Source organism: Brachyhypopomus gauderio, chromosome 8 (genome assembly GCF_052324685.1).
Source record: "Brachyhypopomus gauderio isolate BG-103 chromosome 8, BGAUD_0.2, whole genome shotgun sequence".
In the NCBI taxonomy this organism is placed as follows: Eukaryota; Metazoa; Chordata; class Actinopteri; order Gymnotiformes; family Hypopomidae; genus Brachyhypopomus; species Brachyhypopomus gauderio.
The window spans coordinates 25,008,639-25,021,574 of record NC_135218.1 but is presented as its reverse complement, the minus strand read 5'-3'; the positions used below and the strand labels follow the sequence as shown (position 1 = coordinate 25,021,574).

General features: G+C 46.8%; 1 long non-coding RNA gene and 1 pseudogene across 2 annotated transcripts; both read left to right on the top strand.

Annotated features, from left to right (window-relative positions):
• Window positions 1-969: 969 nt before the first annotated feature.
• On the top strand, window positions 970-2,733 carry LOC143521093 (uncharacterized). The gene is made up of 3 exons (XR_013132642.1): window positions 970-1,437; window positions 1,924-2,092; window positions 2,319-2,733. It is a non-coding gene; the product is annotated as an uncharacterized LOC143521093 (long non-coding RNA).
• Window positions 2,734-4,323: 1,590 nt separating this feature from the next.
• LOC143522100 (GTPase IMAP family member 9-like) lies at window positions 4,324-6,413 on the top strand (annotated as a pseudogene). Its single transcript, XR_013132916.1, has 4 exons — window positions 4,324-4,437; window positions 5,008-5,116; window positions 5,240-5,999; window positions 6,117-6,413. The product of XR_013132916.1 is annotated as a GTPase IMAP family member 9-like (transcript).
• The last annotated feature ends 6,523 nt before the right edge of the window (window positions 6,414-12,936 follow it).

The following is a 12,936-nucleotide window of genomic DNA, read 5'->3' as shown; positions in this document are numbered from 1 at the left end:
TAAGATAAAATTCTGTCCTCAAAATAAGCTCAATGGCTAAAATATATATGTTTTTTACCTATCTGCATATTTTCCATATGCATACACCCCCGCCTCCCACTGAAAAATGGTTTGATCTAGCACCGACCATAGCCCAACAGCGGGAAATACAGTGGTGGTGGATAGTTAAAATAAACAGAAATCTGGAGCGCAGAAAAGAAAGGAAAAACATTTACTTGACGAATTTTAATGTTGCATTGTGTTCCAGGTTTGGAAAGTGCTGGAATTTAGGCTAAAGTACTTGAAAATGCTTGAAATTGTAACTGCTTCGTTTCACACCAAATATCTGTCTAACTAAACAGTTCTCTTGTGTTAACAAATACGAGCCTCTTGTAATTCCAGGAAGAAACATGAGAGAACGTGAAGACGTTAAGATTGGGCGTTTTGAAAATGAACAACCATTAAATAATGTGATAAAAAGCGAATTATTTCGAATCATTTCGAGTATATGTATAAATATTTAACTTATTTAGGTTTATCATGCTGGGAAATAATTGAAATGGACCTTTAAAGTGACGTACAAGTGCTTTAATTCCACCTTATAAAGGTGTATGAACCCTGCAAACATGACTTTGTTCATTGCGCTGAAGCGCGGCGCGCGCGAAGTTACAAAATTCGAGAGGTGCACGATCTCGCGAATCGACAGCGCGTGAGGCCCTCGCGCACGGGCGGTGCCACTGCGATTACGACATTTTCGCCGCACGGGCCCTCGCGCCGCGTCAAGTATAAACCAGTCAGCTGTCAGAAACAGCCTTGATGTGTGGCTATATTATATACTATATGACCTAACACAAGGATTGTCTGCTACAGAGAAAATTCAAATGACGTAAGCCGGGGGGGGGGGGGGGGTGTACATGAAACTTTCTTGTCCCGGGCCCCAGCAAGACTGTCAACGGGCCTGTTCGTGTTTATACAGAATGTATTCTCAGCCTTTGAATTGTGTCCGTCACTGATTTTACATGGTGATGACATTCACGATTTATACTGTAAAGGGCTAACATGAGAAACAAGAATAATGTGTTAGTAGCTGTATCATCAAATTTGGCAGCAGGCTCTGTTCTAGACTGCTACAACTTCTTTAATCGTATTTTGAAAACCAACTATATTCAGGGCTTGATATGAGCTAGCAGATGTGGCATTTTAACAAATGTGTTAAAACTGCCCCTAAAGTTATCCACGTCTTCTGAGTGCAAAGATATTGAGGATTAAACGTGATCTACGTGATCTACTCTCCTGAGCCGCCCAACGCAGTGTGCGCGTTCGCTTTGGGGTGGAGGGGATTGTGTGCGAGTGGGACGTTTTGGAACTTGGGAGGAAAAGTAATATGAGACGTTAGTTATCATGCTTGCCAAATAGGAAACATACTGACTCCACCAAGCCAGAGAACTTCAGAGAAAAGTGAGTAATTCATTTATCCATAATTTATTTATTCTTGACATATATTCTGGATGGAATTCCACATGCATTTCATAAAAAGTGTCTGTTGCTTCGAATGTATTTAGTTGTACATAGCTCAGCCCCATGCAAAAAACCGGTTGAATTGTTGCATGGAGTTGGAATGTCCTGGTGATGCGTTAGGCTAATTTTCAGATAATTATTTTCTTACGTTTTTTGGTTCTTTTAAATTATTTGTAGCCTTGGTGTTACAATGCATGATGTATATGCATGTATTAGCAAGAATAGAATCACACTGGAAAATAAAATCTGTTCGTTTACTAAGGAAAATATTATTAACAAAGAAACATGGCTGGGCATGCCTACTGCCAACTGAACCTCATATACTGCGGTTCTTCTGCAGTTTGCCATTGTTCGTAGCATTAGTGTGCTGCTTATTACTGTTACAGAGCACTGTCTGGACTATCTTTCTGAACTGTACCGTTTCAGGAAAACTCAGACTAGAAAGGAGGACGTGAACAGGAAGAGGACCATCTCGAGATCATGTCGAATTCCAGTGTACATGGAGACGCGCTACAGTGCCCTCTAGAGGACAGTCTAGCAGGACCAGACGAGCTGAGACACAGACTCGAGAGTTTCAAATACATCCGCCATAATTGTGAGTAAAATTTCACAACATAAATGTTCAGTGAGAAATCTGTTGAATCAGTTAGTTAAAACCCAGGGTTTAGATAACTTTGTAATGAACCAAGAAGTTGTGTGTGCATTAATTAACAGCTTATAACACTGAGGTTGCTCAGTGTGTTAACTTAAACTGTTAAAGGTGAATGCTGCATATTACATGCTGTGGCCTAATATTTGTTTTCCTTTCCTTTGTTTAACAGTTAGAAAAGACAATAAAGATCCCAGTGATATGCAGAACTCTGACGCTCTGAAGACTTGCTGGGATGAGTGACCTGTACACGATCTCTGATCATAGGCTCATTTAATTGGTTAGAAAAACAGATACTGCTGAAATTTATGAGATAAGCTCAAAGGCGAAGAACCTTCTGCCAGGATTACTGTTCTGAATAAGCTCCGTTAAATCACCAAGGATCATCCTGTATCTCAGTCCACTACAATAGCCATCTCACAAATCAGTTTGAAACAGTGCAATGTTGCCAATAGAGTGCAAAAAGTATTTTGTTTCCTGAAAAAACATTTTTGATGAAAAACATGTTTTTCAGATGGGGAAAAAACATAATGACCATGTCTAGGTGTCGAGACATAACAGTAAAATAAAGTACTGATGAATAAAAATGGATGCTTAGAGTCTGATATTTAAGGAAACCCAGAAATGAAGGTATAGCAAACAAGCAATTAGGCATAACAACGGTTTGTGCACTGACTGGGTGGAGAGGATGGTGGGCTCCCTTCAGCACTGACTGGGTGGAGAGGATGGTGAGCTCCCTTCAGCACTGACTGGGTGGAGAGGATGGTGAGCTCCCTTCAGCACTGACTGGGTGGAGGGGATGGTGGGCTCCCTTCAGCACTGACTGGGTGGAGGGGATGGTGGGCTCCCTTCAGCACTGACTGGGTGGAGAGGATGGTGGGCTCCCTTCAGCACTGACTGGGTGGAGAGGATGGTGGGCTCCCTTCAGCACTGACTGGGTGGAGAGGATGGTGACCTCCCCTCAGCACTGACTGGGTGGAGGGGATGGTGGGCTCCCTTCAGCACTGACTGGGTGGAGAGGATGGTGAGCTCCCTTCAGTGCTGTTTCTGTTTGAAGATGTTGGGCTTCATGTGACTTAGTGGGAAATGAACCACAGGGTGTGAGAGCTGACCCATTTGAAAGTTTCAATTTAAGCTTTCATTCACTTTCACTTAAATTGAACTATTTGTTGTTTGTCTTTTTTAATAGCACACCCAAAATGGGATTTTCCATATTTCTTGTCCCATGTTTTCCTGGGATTCTGATGGTTGCCACAGCAGGGGTTGACAGACAGCAGACGATGAATAATCTCCATAGAGACAAAGGGGTGGGATCTGAAAGAAGCATCTTTTCTCTCACTATAACCTTCCTGTTATTGAATGGTCATGCAGTGTTGCATACTGCCAATACAGTGGAGTCAATAATGACAAGTATGAAATAATCGCTTGCAATACAAATATTCTTGAGGAAGTGTACTAATTGTGACATAAGTTCAGAAGATTTTCTGGGAAAAAGTTGGTCTATCTAATAATTTTATTACCGACCTCATAGTGTCAGTAGTAATAAATATTCATAAAATAAATATATTGTGAAGGGGCAGAAGCAGCAGGGGGCCCAATCGGGGCTGTGTAATCTTATGTAATCCATAACAACACAAATTAGCGTACACAGCACACGTAACAAACAAAAGAAGCTAAGGCGCTAATCCAAAATAGGCGCGTTAAGAGTAAAACAGTCACCACCCGGCGAAACGTAGAGAACAGGTACAACGTTTAAATCAACGAGACGCTGTCTCTCTCAAGACGGACGCGAGGAATGCGCAGCACCAAACAATTGGACCTGCTGCTATTTAAAGAGCGAGGTAAGTGGCAACAGGTGAGTGCGCTACTGAAGGCGAGTGTCAGTAAACAGGTGAGTGAACGGGGTGCGAGTGCAGGAGCGTCTGGAAGTGGGCGTGTCACCTGAGCCCTGGGACCGGCCTACCGTCACATATACAAATAAAATATGTATGCACAATTTATACGGCTTCTTATCACATTTAACTTAGTTCTACAGGCCTAGGTAATAAGCAAAAATAAAACTTAAAAGTTTATGAAAACTTTCATAAATGAACATCATACAGAAGAATGCTGTGCAACAGAGACTGACTCTAGGACCATGAGGAATGCCGTGCAATCTACAGCTGTTGTTTCATCATGTCGAAAGCACCTGAAACCTGTCGAACAGGTATGTGGAAATTTCAAACGCCATGTTCGCCATTAAGAGTTTCTACTGGAAAATATTATAATGGTGAATATATCGTCGTAATCATGTAAGTTTTCGATTCTTTAATTTTTTTTTTTTTGTAATTTAGTATTATCTATTCATGAAAAATTAAAAGATAACTAATATCTGTTAGTTTGCAGTTTCATAAAAGTACTTGTTTTGATTTGTGTTAATAGTTCAAGTTCTAGGAGGAAGAACCAGTTTGTATATGAAAAAGTTTAACTTTAAATTATAATATTCATTCCATCGGGTTCTAAAGTTCCAAGAACGTAGATCAGTATTAAAGTGTACATTAATATTAAAATGGCTTGCCACTTGAAATAACATGTGCCTAATCCTGATGGTCTAAATGTGTTTAACAAACCGATCAGCAAGTATGTTCTTGGTTTCTTCAGTATAAAGTTGATTACATCTCTTGCAATTAATACAGTAGACAACTCCTGCTGTGGTGTGTGAGGATGAATGGATGATGATAACTAATCCTTATATGCCAGTTAGTGTTTGTGTTAATAAATTTACATGTAATACATCTAGATCGGTTGCAGGTTAAAGTACCACGGTTGTACCATCTGCTTTGTTATGCTTCCATGTTCAGACATGCTTTCACTTTTTCCAGTTTCTTAATAAGATTTCAAAACTGAGGTGAAAATCATCTGGTGGTCACATAATCCTCAACTGTTTTAACAACACGGCCATGGCAAGCAAATTGTCACCCACAGCTCCAGGTTGGATGTATTTTCAAACTATTTTTCTTACTGTCACAGAATGATGACAAAATATATCATTACTCAGTGTGCTGTGCTGATTGTGCAGTATTCACAGACCATGTTGTTTTTGTTTATCTGAAGAAGACCCCCCTCTTCTACCAGAATACAGGATGGTGCTCCTGGGGAAAGTTGGAGCTGGGAAGAACAAAGTGGCCAGAGTCCTCCTGGGAGCCAAGGAGTCTAAGGGGGAGAGTGGAATGTGCATTTTACATGAGGGAGAGGCTGCAGGAAGGAGGATCAGTGTGGTGGACACGCCAGGATGGGCTCCGGGCTCCATAGAACGCACATCAGAGAGCATTAAAAACGAAATCATCAGAAGTGTCACCCTGTGTTCTCCAGGACCCCATGTTGTCATTCTGGTGTTACCCATAGAAAACCACACTGATATTCCTTCTGTGAAAGAACTCAAGTCGGTGCATGGAGCTGCTCTCCTGGAGGGTCTGGAGACACAGTATGGTGCTGTTTAATTGTGATGGGGAAATGGAGGAAGCCACAATCACAGAACACATACAGAAAGCAAATAAACTACTGGAGAAATGTGGCAGCAGGCATTATGTCTTAAGGAGTGGAGACCATGAATCCCAGTGCCAGGGCCTCCTCCAGGAAATGGAGAAAATGGTGCATGAAAACTGCGGTGATATTTTCTTGCCACAGATTTATTATGACTTGTTCCAGAGTCAAATTCCACCTGATGTCTCAGAGCTTAAAAGATTGTATGAGCAGAGAGAGGAACAGCTGAAACTAGAGTTTAGAAAAAGAATCAGTTCATGTGAAAATCAGACAGTGGAGGAGACAGAGCTTAGGAAAAGACGTGGAAGTATTGAGGGGACTCGTCCTATCAGTAAGTACAAATGGATACAAGTCCATGTAACATAAAATGTTTGGTTCTTTTTTACTGGGCAACAATTCAGTGGTTTTCATGGTTAAAATCTTCTTATTTTGATATTTTTGTTTACAGTGAATGAAGATGACAAGACAAGGAGTCCTGAGGCTCCCAAGAGCACACATCAACAGGAGATGCCAACACTTGTAAATCACTTGCTTGAGAACAAACCAGCAGCAGTAATAATGTTGGCTGCAGTCATTGGTGCCCTGATTGGCTCGGTGACTGGGTCTGCATTTGGAGTACTGGGGGCAGGTGTGGGAATTATCATTGGTGTATGTATAGCAGTTCCACTCACTTTATGGCTTATTAATGCAACGATGGCGGCAAAACAACGTTTGAATACTTTGCAAGAGATAAAAAGCACTTGATAAAGTCTTTGATCACACCTGTCTGAACGACATTGTAGATGATGTTGAACACAGTGAAGACTTATTCATCTGGGTTCATATTTGCATGGTTCACCCAATAATGAAGTAGACCACTATCAATCCGGCTTAAGGTTTTATCTTATCTAATGATAGTTCTGATGCAGTAAATTAAATATACATATTGTAGCGAATCTGCATTAATGTTCATGTTTCATTAACAGTCGAGAATGTTCCGTTGTGTTTAGTGCATGAAACAAGCATGTGATTGGGGAAAAGCATAGGGGGGCTGGGCTAGGTAGCACGGCTGTGTGTGGGGGGTGGAGAAAAGGGAAAAGAGAGTGTGGCTGTACGTTTTTTTGAGAGTGAGTTCAGAAGTTAGGGGAATCCCGATAGCTTTATTAGCTCGACAGCCTGTTGACAATAATAATCTGTTTAAGTTGCTTAATAAATTGTTGACTGCAACGCCTTTCCATCCGTCCTTCCATGCGTCTAGTGAGACGCTACATTGGTGTCAGAAGTAAACGACCGGAGTACAGTCTCCATTCGCTGTAGCCGCGTGAAGCTCGGACCAGGCTTGCTAGCATTATCGGCCAGCGAGATGACCGCACAGCGGAGCGAGAATAGCGCGCTGCGTGTTAAAGAGGAGGCGATGGACGGCGAGTACGCTAGTGCTTCCTGGCTTGGGATGAGCTCTGCGCGTGCTTCGGAGCATGCCGCTCGTGTGAGACAGACAGCCAGGAGGCTAGCTGCCGATGCTGGGTTCTGCTCGGTGAAGGAGGAGGACCGCGCATGCGTGAAACCTCGCAGCGACGCACGACCTAAGGTAAACGTAGATGGCAACCATGGTAACCAGCTCCAAGTGAAAACGCCAAAATACTCTGGTAGAGCGGACTGGGAGGCTTTCCATGCCCAATTTGAACTGCTAGCAAGGGCTGCGGGCTGGTCAGAAGACATGAAAGCACTTCAGCTGGCTCTGTGCCTTACTGATGAAGCCCTAACATGCTTGCTATTGTTAAGCCCAGCTGAAAGGGATGACTATGGGGCTTTAGTGGGGGCTCTGGAACGGCGTTTCCGACAGTGTAACCAGCCTGGTGTTCTGCGCTCAGGGCTGGCAAGCAGGCAGAGGCTGAGTGGAGAGCCTCTACGTGCACTGGCCAACGACATTGAAACCCTAACTAGGAGGGCATATTCGCACATGGCTGCTGACGTGCAAAGCGAGCTGGCCAGAGATCAGTTCATCCGTGCCATAACTCCTAGAGAGTTACGTATACAGACACAACTTGCCCATCCTCGCACGTTGCAGGAGGCACCGGAGCTGGCCCTAGAGAGAGAGGCGGTGGGAGCAGCTGCAGACAGTTGCCACGCTGGCGCTGGCCCCATTGTGAGGACTGTGGTCCAAGAGAGCTCAGGCCAAGAGAAACCGGCGTGGGCTGCTGAGTCAACGGAACTGATCCGTGCAGTGTCGCTGCAGTCACCACGCGGCGGGACTCGTCCGCGCCCACGCCGGGGCCCTCCCGTGTGCTGGGTGTGTGGTCAGGCCGGTCACATCAGTGTGCAGTGCCCTAGGCAAGTTGGTGGGCAGGGAAACGACACGGGGTCTGTATAAACGGGACGACGCAGACCCCTGCCTCTGTGTCCCACCTGCCTCTGCTGGATGGAGCCCAACAGAGGCATCGGGGATCTCAACTACACCCTGAGGGAGATGACATCGCGGAGTCTGCACGGGTCGTGGGCTGGACGCACACGGGAAATTTCTGCCATGTCCCCATCACCCTGGCAGACACCCCATGTGTGGCGCTGGTCGACACGGGCTCTACTGCTTCTTTGATGCGACCTGATCTGGTCCCAGTTGAAACACAGTTAGAGCCTACTGTAGTTAAACTTCGGACAGTGACTGGTGAGCTAGCCCCGATGCTTGGAAAAGGGGTGGTCACTGTTCGGGTGGGGGTAATGTCAGTGAACTTTGAGGTGTGGGTTGCAGCAGTACAAGACCCATGCATATTAGGACTAGATTTTCTTCGGGCTACCCGCTGTGTTTTGGACCTGGGAGAGAACACACTGACTTTTCCGGGGGGTCCCACTGTCGAAATGGTATGCCCCACACAGGCCCCATGCCTTCACCCAACCACCACGAGAACAGCAGATGTTTCAGATCTCCCTTTAGCCCCCACTTCATCCCCAACCTCCCTGCCTCCCACACTCCAGTCTCCAGCTAGTGTGCATCCCCCAGCCCTTGACCTACAATCTGAGGGGGAGGGGGTGGTAGATAGGCTGGCAGCAGTAAGGGAGATATGGGAGCGGAATTGTGATTACTTGGAACCCCAGCAGCAAAAGGAGCTGTGGGAAGTACTGTGGGAGTTCAAAGACATTTTTGCATTAACGGAGGGGGAAGTGGGCCTGACACACCTGTTGCAGCATGAAATTGACACGGGAGACGCAAGGCCCATCAAAACGCGCCCTCGTCGTCTTCCCCTCGCCCATCAGGCAGCTGCTGACGACGCGATCGACGAGATGCTAAGGACTGGGATCATTGAACCCTCTGACAGTCCCTGGGCCTCTGGGGTTGTGATGGTCAACAAGAAAAAGAGCCCAAAAATGAGGTTTTGTGTAGACTACAGACCTTTGAATAGCGTCACTAAAAAGGATTCGTACCCGCTGCCCCGCATTGATGAGTCACTGGACTTGGTGTCTGGCTCGTCCTGGTTCTCCTCTTTGGATCTACGGAGCGGGTACTGGCAGGTGCCCCTAAGCCCTGACGCTAAACCAAAGACAGCTTTCTGCACTGGGAGAGGGCTATGGCAATTTCGCGTGCTCAGCTTCGGCTTGTGCAATGCCCCAGCCACTTTTGAACGGCTGATGGAAAAGGTCCTGGCAGAAATGCCACGGCAAGAGTGCCTAGTATACCTAGATGACATTCTTGTCCACGGGAGCTCCTTCATGACCGCCTTGGAGTCCCTGCGGCGGACCCTACAAAAGATAGCAGCAGCAGGTCTGAAGCTCCACCCAGACAAGTGCTGCTTTATGCGGAGGGAACTGGAGTTTCTGGGCCACAGGATTGGAGGAGAGGGCATAAGCACTATGGAGGAGAAGGTGCAGGTTGTGAAGGATTGGCCAACCCCCTCCAATCTGAGGGAGCTAAAAAGCTTCATTGGCCTGGCATCCTATTACCGACGGTTTGTGCGTGGCTTTTCTTGCATAGCTGCGCCCCTGTTCCGCCTGCAGCGTAAGGGCAGTGATTTTGTCTGGACACCAGAGTGTGAACAGGCTTTCAGCTGTTTGAAGAGGGCCTTGACAGGGGCTCCCATTCTCACCCCCCCAGACCCCAATTTGCCCTTTGTGCTAGATACAGATGCCAGCAATGTGGGGATGGGAGCAGTGCTGAGCCAGGTGGGTCAGGAGGGAGAGAAAGTGGTGGCTTATTTCAGTAAGACTTTCAATAAAGCTGAACGGCGCTATTGTGTCACACGCAGAGAGCTCCTCGCTATTGTAAGAGCAATAAGCCACTTCAGGTACTATCTCTGCGGCCTACCGTTCACTGTCCGGACTGATCACGCAGCTCTCCAGTGGTTAATGTCCTTCAAGGAGCCGGAGGGGCAGATTGCACGCTGGCTGGAAGAACTGGCACCGCATGTCTTCCAGGTGGAGTACAGAGCTGGAACTCGTCACACCAATGCAGACGCCATGTCTAGGCGTCCCTGCGCCCCTGATGGCTGCCACTACTGTGAAAAGAGAGAGACCCGGGAGAACGAGCTCCGCTCTGAAGAGGAGCAGAACCTCACACGAGATGGAGATATGCTGCTCTGCAGAGTGACACGGGTAGTTGATTCCTCAGAGTGGAGAGCCCAACAAGAGCAAGATCCAGACTTGCAACCAGTGCTGCAGAGGGTGGAGTCAGGCCAAAAACCACAGTGGAGTGAGATTGCTGGGTGTTCCCCTGCTGCTAAAGGACTGTTCGTAAAGTTTTCGGCTCTCCGGGTGAAGGATGGGGTGCTCCAGAGGGCTTGGAAAGAGCCAGCCACAGGGGAGGAGAGGTGGCAGGCAGTGGTCCCCAGGACACTTAGAGATTCTGTGCTGAAGGTCTGTCATGGGTCGGCTGGAACAGGACACTTCGGAGTCTCAAAAACGCTCCGTCGCCTCCGGCAGAGTTTCTACTGGGGCTGGCTCAGGAGGGATGTTGAGGACTTTTGCCGTCGGTGTGATCTTTGCACCGCTCACAAGGGCCCACCAGAACAGTCACGTGCCCAGCTCCAACAGCTGGCAGTAGGGGCCCCAATGGAGAGAGTTGCAGTAGACATAATGGGTCCATTTCCCCGTTCAGAAAAAGGGAACCGTTATGTCCTAGTTGCTGTGGACTATTTTACAAAATGGCCAGAGGCCTACGCCATACCAAATCAGGAGGCAGGGACTGTTGCAGACGCCCTGCTAGAGGGCATGTTTTCCAGGTTTGGTGCAGCGGAGGTCATCCACAGTGACCAAGGACGAAACTTTGAATCTGGCGTTTTCTCTGCCTTGTGTGAGCGTTTGGATATGCAAAAGACTAGGACCAGCCCGCTGCATCCTCAGAGTGATGGCCTAGTCGAACGCTTTAATAGGACGCTTGCAAAACAGCTCGCCATACTTACAGCAGAACACCAGCGGGATTGGGACATGCACCTACCTCTTGTCCTAATGGCCTACAGATCTGCTGTGCAGGATTCCACGTCATGCACACCTGCTCTCCTCATGCTGGGGCGAGAGCTGCGGACACCAGCAGAAATTGTCTTCGGCACACCCCCAGACACACCAGCAGTTCCTCCAGGACCAGAGTATGCAAGGAGGCTCCAGGACCGAATGGAGTCAGCTCATGCGTTTGCTCGCGACCAGCTTCAGAAAGCGGGTATTAGACAGAAAAGGAACTACGACATTAGGGCCAGAGGAAAGGACTTTAGGTCTGGGGACCTGGTGTGGGTGTACAGTCCAAAAAGGCGGAAGGGTCGGTGCCCTAAACTGGACTGTCATTGGGTGGGGCCGTGTGAAGTTCTAGAAAAGTTGGGGGAGGTGGTGTATAGGGTTCAGTTGATACCTAGGAATAGACGAGTGGCCCTCCACAGGGACAGGCTGGCCCCATACAGAGGGGATGCACGCCCCCATCCTCGCTCTGGACCCTCGTCCCATTCCCACAGGAGTCAGAATACTACATCACCAAACTCACCCCCTGTTCAGCAGCAAGCTCAACCCCTTCAGTTCAACCCCAGTAGGCCCCAGAGACTGAGGAGGGTCCCAGATCACCTCAGGGACTTTGTCACTGTTCCCTCGGGGCGAGGGACTTAATAAGGGGAGGGCAGTGTAGCGAATCTGCATTAATGTTCATGTTTCATTAACAGTCGAGAATGTTCCGTTGTGTTTAGTGCATGAAACAAGCATGTGATTGGGGAAAAGCATAGGGGGGCTGGGCTAGGTAGCACGGCTGTGTGTGGGGGGTGGAGAAAAGGGAAAAGAGAGTGTGGCTGTACGTTTTTTTGAGAGTGAGTTCAGAAGTTAGGGGAATCCCGATAGCTTTATTAGCTCGACAGCCTGTTGACAATAATAATCTGTTTAAGTTGCTTAATAAATTGTTGACTGCAACGCCTTTCCATCCGTCCTTCCATGCGTCTAGTGAGACGCTACAATATTATTAATTTAGCAATGCGGGCTTTTTCATCACAAGTTTAGACATTATGCAGAGGGTGATCTAGATTTGTGCTGGTGTTGTGTTAATATGTGAAATAAGAGTTTTTATAAGCATGTGAAGATTATTCGCAGACGTGGGACTTTCATTTCATTTCACACATCACTCGCACTCTCGGAAGGAAAACATACTGGAAACACACTAGAAATGTTTTGATTGTTGTTTTAAGTTTCCATAGCAGTTTCCATTTTTAGTGTGTGCAGCTTTTGGAGCAAATATTTGTAGGGGAGTTCTGTAAAGATGGTGCTTCGGAAGTTATTACTGGACTAGACCTTGGCCACTAGATGTTCAACACAGATCAGTTTAGGAACTGCTAGAATACAAGAGAAGGCACTTGTAACAGGAGAGCACTTTATTATCCTGGTTTTTAAAGCCTTATTTGCACCCAGCCTATTTGGATAAATGGACCACTGAGGAAGCATTCTGCTTTCATGAATTATGTGTTGTTTTATATATTTTGGCGAAAGTAAGTTGTTGACTGGGGGGGGGCGGCGAACGTAAGTTGTTGACGGAGTTTAACTATTATATCGCGATCGATCGCCAAGTATTAACGCCTCCGCCGTTCGCGCAGTCGCGCGCTATAAATACAATTTATTAAATATATTAACATTTATTTTTTAGCGACCCTTTTTTTTGCCTCGCGACCCATTTTAGGGTCGCGACCCATAGTTTGAAAAACCCTGGAATAGACCATACACTAGAGTCCTGCACCGGGTCGGGTACCCACGGGTACCCACGGGTACGGGCAAATAGATGCTGAAACGGGTGGGTTTTACACATACCGAAATTTTACGGGTGGGTATGCGGGCGGGTAAGT